This window comes from Anas acuta, chromosome 11 (assembly GCF_963932015.1).
Source record: "Anas acuta chromosome 11, bAnaAcu1.1, whole genome shotgun sequence".
NCBI classification, from domain to species: Eukaryota; Metazoa; Chordata; class Aves; order Anseriformes; family Anatidae; genus Anas; species Anas acuta.
Genome location: NC_088989.1, coordinates 5,700,403 through 5,712,446, shown reverse-complemented (window position 1 = coordinate 5,712,446; position 12,044 = coordinate 5,700,403). Strand labels below are relative to the sequence as shown.

Here is a 12,044-nt window from a genome sequence, read left to right as displayed (position 1 = left end):
CACTGGTGTGTTGAATCTTGTCAGTCATGGGGATTTTTTGCTGTAGCAAGAACACCAGGTTACTTGTATTTGGGATTCAATGCTGCACCCCAGGTCTAGCTCAACAGGGTGTCTTCCTCTCTGGGGCTCCCCTGCCACCCCTGCAAGGTGAAACCAGGCAGCAAGGGGGAGCTAGCTGTGGCTTGGATGTGCTTAGCACAGTATGAATTGATTATGAATTGACAGGGAGTTAAGTGATGCCATCAGTTCCTCTTCCCAAACAAGCCACTGGGTGTTCAGGAATCCCTTTGTGTAGCAGCTTTGTGAAACTTTTTTTTTTTTTTTTGGTAAAAGTCCCTTGCTTCTCTTTATGGTAAATGTTTGGTGCCCAAAGTGAGACAGGAGAATTGTTGGGTATTGAGGACAGGAAGACCTTATAGACAAAGCTTGGAGGCTTGCATGTTCAGTACTAAAGAAGATGAAAAACAGGGAGCACTTTTAAGAGATGAGAACCTAATTTTTTCTCAGCAAGTATCCGTGGTGAGTATGTATTTGGCTTATCTTTTAAAGACTGAAAGAAAATGTTGCATAATTTCAAAAATACTTTCAGAATTTTAAGTTATGAGGCAGTCATTTAAAGCTTGTTATACTGGGAATGCTATTCTGCTTCTGAATTCATGAAATGTGCTAAAAATGTGCTATGAATGGACCTGTGAATGACTGCACTTTAATCTATATTCTGTCATTCTTTTATTGCTTAGTTAACCCAAGTAATTATATATATATATATTTTATTTTTTTTCTGTTGAGCACACTCATAAAACTGTAAGTGAAACCTACAGTGGATCTTAACCAAAGATCAACCATACAAGCCTTGAAGAGTTTCATGTTCTTTGGCAGGTCATGAGAAACAGAGGCACCGCATAGAGCAGACACCATTAATTCAGATCTCATAATTCTGTTCAGAGGACAGGAGCTCCTGCTGTGTTAAGAAAAAAAGTCGGGTGCAGGTGTGGACCGGTGCCTAATTGCTCTGTCAGGATTACAATAAAAAGAAACATTTTTGTCTGGAATTTTGAAAGGAGTAAGGATAAAACAATGACTAATATAAAAGTGCAAAGCTAGTCCCATTGAAGTCACTGGTAAGACTCACAGTGACTTCAAAGCCTGAAAACGTGAACTACAAAGGAATGTCTTCCCCTTTCAAGTTTAGTTGTTGTAGTCAGACCATAGCTTCTTTTGTGCATGGCTGGTGAACAGTTCAAAAGCCCAATATGCTGCTTGTAAAAATTAATAGAAGGGACATTTCTTTGGCCTTTGTTTTATCCCAGACTTTGCCTTGTGACTTTTGACATACTGACCTGTTTTAAGTCAGAACTTTGACTTATTTGGTTCTTCTGTCCTTGCTAACGCAAAACTCATGAAACTTCCCATGGGAGACTTGTGGAAGTCAATACTTTAACTCAAATAAAGGTTTGGGATTTGCTGTCTCTTTTGCACAGGACATTTCAAAATGTCATCTGCAACTTTTTACCTTCTTTACCTACATTAGTGGAAGGATTAAGACCTTTTAACCATGGTGCATCATACACTGCCTATGATTTCAAGCCACAATCTGTGATTAAGAAAGCTTGTTTGGGTCCATTACTTTAAAAATATGACATGAATGTTCAGGTTACAGCAGTATATTCACAGCCAAACAGGCCAACCACCTCTGAGGTAACAGAGACTGGGAGATACCACGTCAGCAGTCTCCTCCCATCTGCGGTTGATGACTGCCTTGAGCCACCTCCACCTGATACCTGTTTAGTTGTACTGAAAGAAAATAAAAATAAAAATTAAAAATTATATATATAATGAACCTCGGCCTAGCCCTATTTGTACCATTGGCCAAATTGTGACTTAATGGGATCAGAATCAAGTTCTTGATGCTTCTCAGTCCAATTGCATCAGAAAACACCTCATCAAGGCCGATGCTTTGACAGTTTGAGTTCATGTCACAGAGGAGGAACGGCATTCCCTGCACTCCAATAGCCACTGCCCCAGGACACAGCTGGGCTGTGTAGGAGGGAGAACACAATTATGTGAGTTGGTCAGCGTAACCTTTTCAGTAAGTATCGGGGGTGACAAATGGCCCTTTTGTCTTTCATTGTGAAATCTCTTTGTGGATAGCACACCATTGTAGTACGTAAGACTCATAAATGCAGCTCTCCCCCTGAAATCCAGGCTGTGTGTATGGAAGGGAGAGGACAGGAAGCTCCTGTCTGCCCCATGAAGTGCTTCCTGACAAGTCCTGCAAACCCTTCCTCAGGGGCCTCATATTAAAACAGATAGAATGAGACTAGGCCAAGGCAGCCTCTGAATTTCTAAATTCTTCTTTGCTGCTCATTCAGTAGATACTGTCCTAAAATCTGTCTGAATTGTGTAGTAACAGTGAGAGCAAAACAGAAGCCAAATCTTGCCATGAAACAGAGAAGCCAGCCTATTATTTCTCATCGCCTCTTCTGTTGCACATTTACTTTCATGATTCCCTTCACTGCTCCAAAGTCGTTTTTTTTAGGGTTGTTTTGAATGTTCCCTTCCCTCTTCCAATTTATCTTGTGTGTCACTTGGCAGCAGCATGTACTATGGGCATTAGTCTGCTCAGCTCTCTGTCATGTCTGTTATTATTTTCTCCATTTGCCCAAATACCTCTCTAGAGCAAGTCCCAGATGGATTCACTCACTTTCTGTTGCAGCAGCATGGAATTATCCCATTTTTTTGGATGGGGAAGCAGTGCCAAGCCTGTCCAGAAGCTCCCCAGCCCTCCGCCTATGGAGCACGTGGGACCTGTGCAGCTGAGTATTAACAGTGCTGGTGGACATAGCCTGTGTGCTGGCTGGCTGAAGGTATCAGAGCGAGTTCATGCTCTAATGTCTTGCCCATCATCCCCGTGATGGCCATGGCCAGCTCAGGGCTTGAGTTTGCAGCTCAGACCAGCATGCAGACCCCTTTAAGTCTGCACTCTGACGGACCTGCTCTTTCTCAATTTGCTGTTACTGCAGATCCTTAGTGCAACACTTTATTTCTGCAAGGTTTTCTAACCTATACTTCTGAATTCATACCCTCCTTCACTTTACTTGCAAACAGCTTGTCTTGCTAATTTCAGAAGCCCATGAATTTTCTTCCTCCTGCAACGGTCTCTGTGGGTTTACGAGGGCACTCAGGTGGCAGTGGGCACATACTGATGACCCTGTTAGGTGTCAAACCCATATCCTTTAGAAATTCTGTTCATCTCCATGCATAAAGATTAGGCAATGGCTCTAGTTGTTTTTTCCTTAATAAGCGAATCTTCTATCCTTCCACATAACACTAAAAGAATCTGCTAAAATGAAAAAGAAAAAAGAAAAAAAAACCTCAGATATTTATCCTTTTTTTTAGGTATGTCTTTTTCAATATTTTTTTTTCCACCATTACCAGTACATCTTTTACATTAAGCAGGCCAAGATTTTTCTCCATTGTTCATGAGTAACATGGAGGGATTCTTTATCTTGTTCATCATTCCTGCAGAGTTTTTGTTTCTGCACCATCTTCCTTCTTGGTATGCAGAGCACTGAACACAGGCAAACCCCAGTGAAAAAAATGCAGCTTTTAAATGCCTTTAAAATCACTGTTTGAAGCTTTTCCAGATGCACTCAGCATATTCTTAAAATACATAAATGTTTATTCAGTGAAGGATTCACATTCAGAAAAGCTCAACAGAAAGTTTTTATTTTGCTTTTGCTTTGTTACAACACTTTCCTAAAATATGTGGCTGCAGGCTGCTTGAGGTTTGGTGGTTCTACTAGAACTTGGCATCGTATGGGGTTTGATAACTTCAGGCAGACTTTAAAATAACTTTGTTATGACAGTATCAAATGTAAAGGTTAGACCAACACTGTCATATTTGGGTCAGGACTGTAATATCCACCCCTCATTCTTCATTGATCTAATCTTCATTAAAAATTGAAGTTAAGATTTTCTTCATTGGTGTGAATGAAGCTGGCTGTTTGGACTAGAGAGCAACAATGAGCAAGTGGCAGACATGAATTGACTAGTACACTTTTGTTGTTTTGCTGTTTTTTGTTGTTGTTCTTGTAGTTTTTTGGTGGTGGTGGTGGGTTTTTTTGATTCTTTATGGACTGTCTACACACGACTTGCAGTTTTCTTCAGTTGCTTCCGTTACGAAAACAGTCTCATGGCCACTTTTTCTTTTTTGTTGTTGGTGGGTGGTTGCTTTTTTTTTGGAAACAGTTCATTTTGGTACTCAGTATACCCAACATGTTTGAGCATACACAAGAATCACCACATTTTCTCCACTTTCATTAAAAATTCTCCTATTTGGAAGTCTCTCATCCTCTTTCTAGATACACCTCTGCTTTCTACTGCACTTTGCAGTGGCTGCACACATTCCTTTCAGGAGATCAGTAAACAGGCCTGGTCACAAAGAGCAAGTGTGAAGAAAACGGGAGTGGAAGCAAAGTAAACTCCTGGGGTTACTAGTCACTGTTAATGGAAAAGCTCTAGTAATAATTTCTCAACTCTAATACTTTATATGATTGATCTAAAAATGTAATAATAATGCAAGCTATTTGTAATCTTAATACTGTCACTTTTACACAGTGAATAATATGCATGGTACCATGTCATTTACATGTATTGGGCCATTCTGTGGAGTCAATAAGTGTCTATTCCCATGTGTTCTTCAAGAACTTTGAATAATACATATTTGTTCATCTATACTGAAGTTTACTTTATTATGGTTAATGATGCTCTCAGACACACATTTTTGTACTGCTTGAATTTCTTCTCTTCAAACTTCTTCCAGACTCTTTCAAGCTCTCTCAGAGGCAATCTCAGTATTTCTTATACAATTATCTGTGAAATTGATTGGACCGTGGGGTATGGAATAACAAAAAAGCACAGGCACTGGCTTTTGAAATTGTTCAAGAAGGAGCCATCATACAGGTTGTGTATGTTGCCAAGGCTTTTAGGAAATGTGGAGTTTTTGACACTGGTCAAAACCAATGAGTAAGAAGGAAGGTGTTACTAAAGCGTTTCCTAGTTGCTGTGCATTATTTCTCCCTATAAATTATTGCCATAAGAAACGTCTCTGCTAAGGTCTGAGATGATCCCAGTCTGTGTTGTGAGCAGATACAGGATTTGAACTGTTAGCTCTCAGGCAGCAGGACTAGTGTGCTAACTCTCCATGCCTGCTGCTGGCCTGTTTTATATCAGCCATGCATCAGGGAAAAGGGAAATCACTCACTGATACAGAACAATAAAATGAAATGAATCCAATATTTCCCATTCTGCCAGACTGGCTTTGGATCACATCAAGTTTCAAATCATTCCGTAATATATGAAATATTCACATGCATGTACATACTTCAGATTTCTATTAGTTTGAGGATTATCCATCAGTAGCCAACACACAGCCCTGTGATTTTACATCAGACTTTGTCTGGACAGTGCTAACAAACTGAACACAAGTCCTAATGACTCGTGGGAGCACCGTGACTTTTAGTACGTCTCTGGGCCAGCACCATACAACTCTCCAGACATGCTACTGATACTCAGTACTGCACATTATTTTTCCCCTGTGCAATAGTGGGAGCAGAGAGAGAACAGCTTTCATCAGCACTTACTCCTTTTGCTGGCATTTGCCCTCCTTGCTATCACCCAGCACCTGCAAATGAAAAGGTCGTGGCTGGTAGGTTGCTCCTTGGGCAGGTGGTAATTGCAGCCATGCTGTTGACAAGAGCTAATTTATTTTATTTTTAAATTATGGATAAGATGCCGACTGTAGAGTGAGCATTCATAATTAAAAAGCACCGTGCTCCTGTAGAAGCAGAGGTGCAGCTCATCCCCTAGGGGGGACCTGAGCAAGCTCTCAGTCTGCGCATCCTCCTGCGGCACTCCTGCTGCCCCAGCTCACGCCGGACAAGAAGGACACGGGACGTTCGGAAACTTCAGCTCTTCTTGGAGTGGAAGCCAGATTCAAGCCCTGCAGAGTCAAATGAAAGACTCCCATTGACTTTAGGTCAGCTCCTTAGCAAAGACTTTGTTAGATATAATCCTGTATCTATCAGCACTTACATCAAGTGAAAACGGTTCACCGTCACAAAGCCAATAGCTTTCTATTTATCTTATGTGTACGCTAGGTGGTATCACCAAAAAGCTATTTTTTTCCCACTCTGTGAAAATACTTTCAATCAATTCTTATTTTTTGAAGAAAGAAGGGGAAAAAGATGTTTTTTGCAACTGAAGGAGTCAGCTTCTCATCCCTCTAGCTGTGCTTCAGCCTAGATAAGAGGAGATCTCAGGGTCCCATATTATTAATGCACTGTCTGTATGAATAACGAGCAGGCTTGGTGAATTATTTCACACTCCTGGGAAAATCTATAGCCCTGTCCTTCCGCAGCACCACTGGAACTGAGCAGGAGACTCGTATTTTCTGATTTGGTGAATTCAGATGACTTCATTTGTAAAGAGGAAAAAAATGTATCTGTTCCCTACTGACACCCATTTACTAAGCTCAAAAAAAAATTTCATATCACATGCACTATTAGAGAGAGAAGCCTAACTTTCTACTGGAGTATTTTCAGACTTTGTTTTTGTCCCAAAACACATCTTCTTGAAACGCCCTTGCAGCCACTCTGAAATTACAGCCAGCCCCTGAGAGGTGCTGAGCTGACTTCAGTGGGAGCCTTGAGTTGAAGCCGTGTGGTTTCCTAAGCCCAGCCCGCTAGTGAGCAGCCAGGGAGAGCAGAGTGGCCACGCTTCTCTCTGAACAAGCATATGTGCAAAGCATACACGTATATATCCATGTCTGTATGGCTTTGTATACCTGTGCACACTGTGTAGGGTCATCCCACCATGGATGACCCAACAAAGCACCTGGTGCTGCACAGAAGTGTTCCCAGTGGTGGAGGTATGCTATGGGAGGATATTCAAGGGTCAAATTGGAGCCAATAAGAACCAATATCTGTAGTGAGGGTGCTGAGCTATGCTTTTCCCATTTCTGCATTGTTTGTGCTGCCTGCAAACCTCCACGGGGCACCAGGGAGAAGCAGACAGATGATCGCGTCTTTCTGGTGTGAAGACAGTGCAGCTAATGAGATCATCTGACTAGGGGCTTATGTGAGTACATCTTCATCTCCGCTATAATTTATCTCCCTACCTGTGTCTTATATTTCTTTCTTTTCCAATTGACATCTTGGTTTCCCACCTAGCAAAGCAACCACCCTTTTTAATATCCAGCCCGGAGAAGAGCTGACTAATCCACCCCTGAAGTGCAGAGCACTCATTTCAATCCCAATGAATTTTTCTACAGGAGAAACATTTTCTTTTTATTTTATTTTTTTTTTAAGAGGGGAAAAAAAGCCATCAGCCATGGCAGCATCTGCGTGAGGGGCAGTCGTTTTTCCACGCTCCAGCTGACAGGTCTCAGTGCCGGCACAGAGGGAGGAGAGCCAACCAAGGTGTACAACCAGCAGCTTTACGGTGAAATTAGAGACCAGCACGGCCACGTAGCAGTGTGAAGACACACAGGAACATATAATTACTTCACCTCCATACAGAGGAAAGTAACATTTCTCTAAAATAGTTCTCATAAGCCAGCTAGAGGCTAAATGGAAAAACAGTGGGAGTTTTCTCGTCTTCCAGGTAGTATTAAGTGTTAATCACAGCACTGGAAAGAGCCCAGCAAGGGGTTTTGGAGACAGAAAGCACAGGCACAGAGGGCCATGGGCACCACAGGGAAAAAGAAGCACAAGCTGGGTGGGAAAAGAGAGCCTAAATGAGAGAAAATTATTTCACAGGGGCTAAGCCACAGGCAGGGCCATGCAGGTGAGCCCCATGAGATCAGGTAGTGAAAAAATGGGTGTGCTGCCTGGCCAAACACAGAGAACAACTGAGGGAAGGGCTTTTTGTAACTTTTTCATATAGGCTTCTATCTGGGCCAGCCTGGATGAGCCCAGAACAGGGCATCAGTCCGCTCTCACCTTCGTGCAAGTCTATGGATGGCAGATATGGCCAAAAAATCTTCAGTGATGCTGAGGGTTGTTCCACTTGCAGCAAGCAGGCATCCAAACAGTGACCAAGAGGAGCTTAGAGAAACATTGAGGTCAAGTAAGCATCTGCACTATATCCCTTTGTACCAAATCTTGATAATGTGTCTTTGCCAGGAAGGGCCATATTACTCAATGGCTAATTCTGCACAGGCTCACATCTTTTTGCATCAGATACTGTATTTTCAGTGTGCCAGGGCTGTGAAATGCAACTTGTCTACAGGCATCTCTAATGTGGTATAGAAATACGTGATCAGAGTATTGCAGAGCATTAAGTCTTTTCTTTCACAGCTACCTTGTGTCTATAAACAAGGAGCTAGTTCATGAGGCTTGAATGTGTTTTGTAGGATTAGGATATGAACACAAAAGAAATGGATGATTAAGTAAAAATGGAAAACCCTGCTACGCGGTGTGCTCTCTTTAAATTAAGGAACAAGAACCTGAAGCTATTGCACACTGCAATTTTAAAGAGACAATGACCAAATCCTTGTAAGAAGAATACGAATCATTAATTCTTTTTATTCATTCAGTGAGATCAAATGAGAGTCACTAATTTAGCCCCAGGACTGTCCATTATGTTAAACTACATGAGTTAATCTGGCCACTGCAACTAAAGGTGGACAAGTTAACAAGTGTTTAATTGATTTCAGAGAATTGATTATCCATAAAATTGATCACACAAGTGTTTCCTGTTGCTCCTCTCAGAGCACAGCCAGGTAGCTGTAGGACCCAAACCCCTCAGAGTCTGTCTGCCCATAGCTGGTTCTGAACGTGATTTTCATGCATTAACATTGCAGAATTGCCTTACATGTAGGATCAAGTAAGTACACTGCAAGCAAGGGGTTTATTTCAAATCTCAGACTTTATGCCAAGGAAGCCTATTATTCAGCATGTACATACCCTGCAGGTTTTGAAACTGGTCTCTATACCTACGTGTCAGAAAGCAGTTTGCTAATCCGGTGGCTCAAAGGTGCCATTATTCCTCTTTGGTAGCTAACTGTTTCTGTAGACCACTCTGTTTACTGCAATAACTGCTCAAGGTTAATCAAGCACAAGTGCTGATGCAGAATGACAAAATTCAATAATATTTTTAAAGTGCTGCCTTTCCCTTTTGAAACTATCGTGCAAAAGATAGCAGTGTGGACAGGAGCTGTACTCCACAGAATTAAGCATTCTGCCCTGTCATTAGTACATAAAAGCTATTCTGCAAGCAGATGGATTGTTTATAATACATGGTCTTGTGTAATCATTTCCTTTTGATTACAATTCCTAGGCAGCAAGCATACAGCAGAGTTTTCAAGATGCATGGGCATGGTCAGTACGTATTTTTTTATCTATCTTCCTAATGTTCCCAGGACTCACAAACAGCAAGGTGAAACATCAGCACAAGCCATCACTCTGCAATAAAACTGAGAAGCAAATGACACTGTCCTAACTGAGCACAATGGCAAATCTTGCATTAACTCAAATGAGAGTGGAAAACATATCTCTGTATTGGCTTTATTATTACAAAATGCCCTCTTCTTTTTCTTCAAAACCCTCTGCAAAGTACCATCAAATATGATTGTATTTAATGCAGTTATGCAAATATCAAATTAACCCTATTTCCTTTGAAAATTCCTTTCCCTCCTCTTGAAAATTGCCAAGTGGATGAACACATTTTAAAATCAGAGCACCTGTAGTCCCTGATAAATAAGTAGTTAAGTACATAAATAAAAGACCATTAGTGTAATGAACACTTGCATTGCATTGGCAAGATCATTATCTGGGGATACAGATACCTGTTGCTCAGAGCAGGACAGGGGAAAGGAGGGTTACCAGTGCTTTGAACCGAAGAGCACAGGAATGAAGCAGTAAAGGAGAAAATCTGAACACTTTCTGACAGGTTATGTTTCCTCTGGGATTCAGCTTAGTAGCAAAGGCCTGGCCTCATTATTGCACAGGCGCTATTCATTTCTCTTGTTTGTCTGTATATCGTGATGAATTTGGTTCATCCGAATGTCAGGCAGGGAATCAGGCGAGGAATTTGTGGCGAAGCTGGAGAAGCATAATGCTTCTCCGTCACATGGCCCTTTCCTCGGATGGATGCGTGGTTCTGGGAACTCAGCTTCAAGAAAGGAAATAGATTGTCTTGGGGGCCCAGGTGCAGAGGCTTGGGCTGCTCGGGAGAACAGGCAGCCTCTGCTGAAAGGAAAGACCTGCAGGGCATCAAAGCAAAGGATGAAGGAGCGAGAACAGGAAAGGCAAAGAAAACAATGGAGGATTTAATAGATATAAACTCTTTATAGTAAAATGTAGGTTGGAAATTAAAAGAACTAACTCTAACTATTGGGGAAGGTTGATAGCAGCTTCCTCATAGGAATGTCAGACATTTTGGGAGGCTTACAGAGTGCTTTGCCATACCCACAAAGGCAAAGAGATTGCTGTTTGATAAAAGCCACCACAGCATACTGGCAAAGGATGGATGTACCACAGGTAGATATAACTCAAAAAAAAGAGCCATAGAGCAGACTCATAAGAATTCATTCTCCTGTTAGAGATACCTAATTGCATATATCTTTTCTCTTTAATATAGCAAGAATTGACTCACTTTGACCAAAAAAAAAAAAAAAATCACAGTAGTTTTCAGGCAGCTGTAGTTCATGTCAAATAAAGGGTGAAGTCTGGGGGGGTGGGTTGTGTGATGGTTTTTGAAATGCAATCTTTGAAAACAAAAATGTTTTGTCAGTGTTGTGACTTTCACAGTAAAAGAAAAGGGGACAAAATTGCCAAGCAGATATATGGAAGAGTTGCATCCCATTTTTAAGGCTTTAGTTACAGTTTGGCTTTATTTGATACAGTAATTTGTTAATGTTTGGTTGGCCAACATTGATATCTTTTCTTTTATCAATTTATTTGCAATAGCATGCTGATAAGCCACTTTTAACGGTGGAACAGATTAATTTTCCATTGTTTAGTATTGACTTAGATTTTTTTTAATCTATTCTATTTGTCAACAATGGCAGAACTGCACTTCCCTGGATGAGCAATAATGAGGCAGTATCGCGGAATCCATTTCTACTAATCCTCTGAAACACTGCTTGCAAGTTCTATGTGGTCATTGTGAAAAACAGCACTTGCACACAAAAATTAAGTAAATAACAGCCTTACTCTCTGGTTTGCATTCTTCAAATGATCCCTGGTGCCCATAAATGAGGATCCTAACAAAAAGTATTGGTTTGAGTTTGCAGATTTCCCAGCTGAGCTTGCTCATTAACACACAGCAGGATGGAAACTATGACCAGAAGTGATCTGTGATTACAGTGGATATGGTCTAAATGTATTGTGTACAGTCAGGATTGGTAAATAAAATGAGTAAGGGAAATTTCAAAATCCCTAAAATTTAAATGTAATTATATGCCACCCAGATCTGTGATTTAGTGTTGCCTGCTACTGAAAGCATTTTGAAAACTCATACAGTTTCATAATAAAAAAGAATAAATGGACAACACAGATTAGAAGCTTACACTTTGAATGTAGTGACCCTTATGTACAGGTCTGTGTGACCCACTTAAATTTTAAACTCATTATTTATGGTAAGCATAGCCATGCTCTTCATGCATTTTGCATATTCAGTTTTCAAGCCAAAATAGGGGAGCTGCATTGGCTTCAGTGCTCCCAGCAGGTAATCAGCTTCCTGCAACACCAAACCTTATGTCACCAGCATTAATGGGCTGAAATAATCAGAGCCTTATAAGGACTGTGTCTGCCCAGTTCCTATTAAAATTAATGGGGACTAGGCATTCATTCCCTTTAGGCATCTTTGAAAATATCAGCCAAACCGTGGTGGTGAGTATTAACCTTTAGGAAGTTAGTGTTGGCAGCCTCCCACTGCCCTGTGCTCATTTCCCAAATCAGTCGCTCTGATGAGGTGTGAGCCCTGCCTGGGAGCCTCCTGCCCAGGTTCATTAGGACCAGGTCTGGGAGCAGCTGTGG

General features: G+C 41.2%; 1 protein-coding gene across 7 annotated transcripts in view; it reads left to right on the top strand.

Moving 5' to 3' along the window:
- TAFA1 (TAFA chemokine like family member 1) overlaps positions 1 to 12,044 on the top strand; it is a 223,307-nt gene that overhangs the window by 178,228 nt on the left and 33,035 nt on the right. The gene's annotated exons all lie outside the window — the stretch shown is intronic.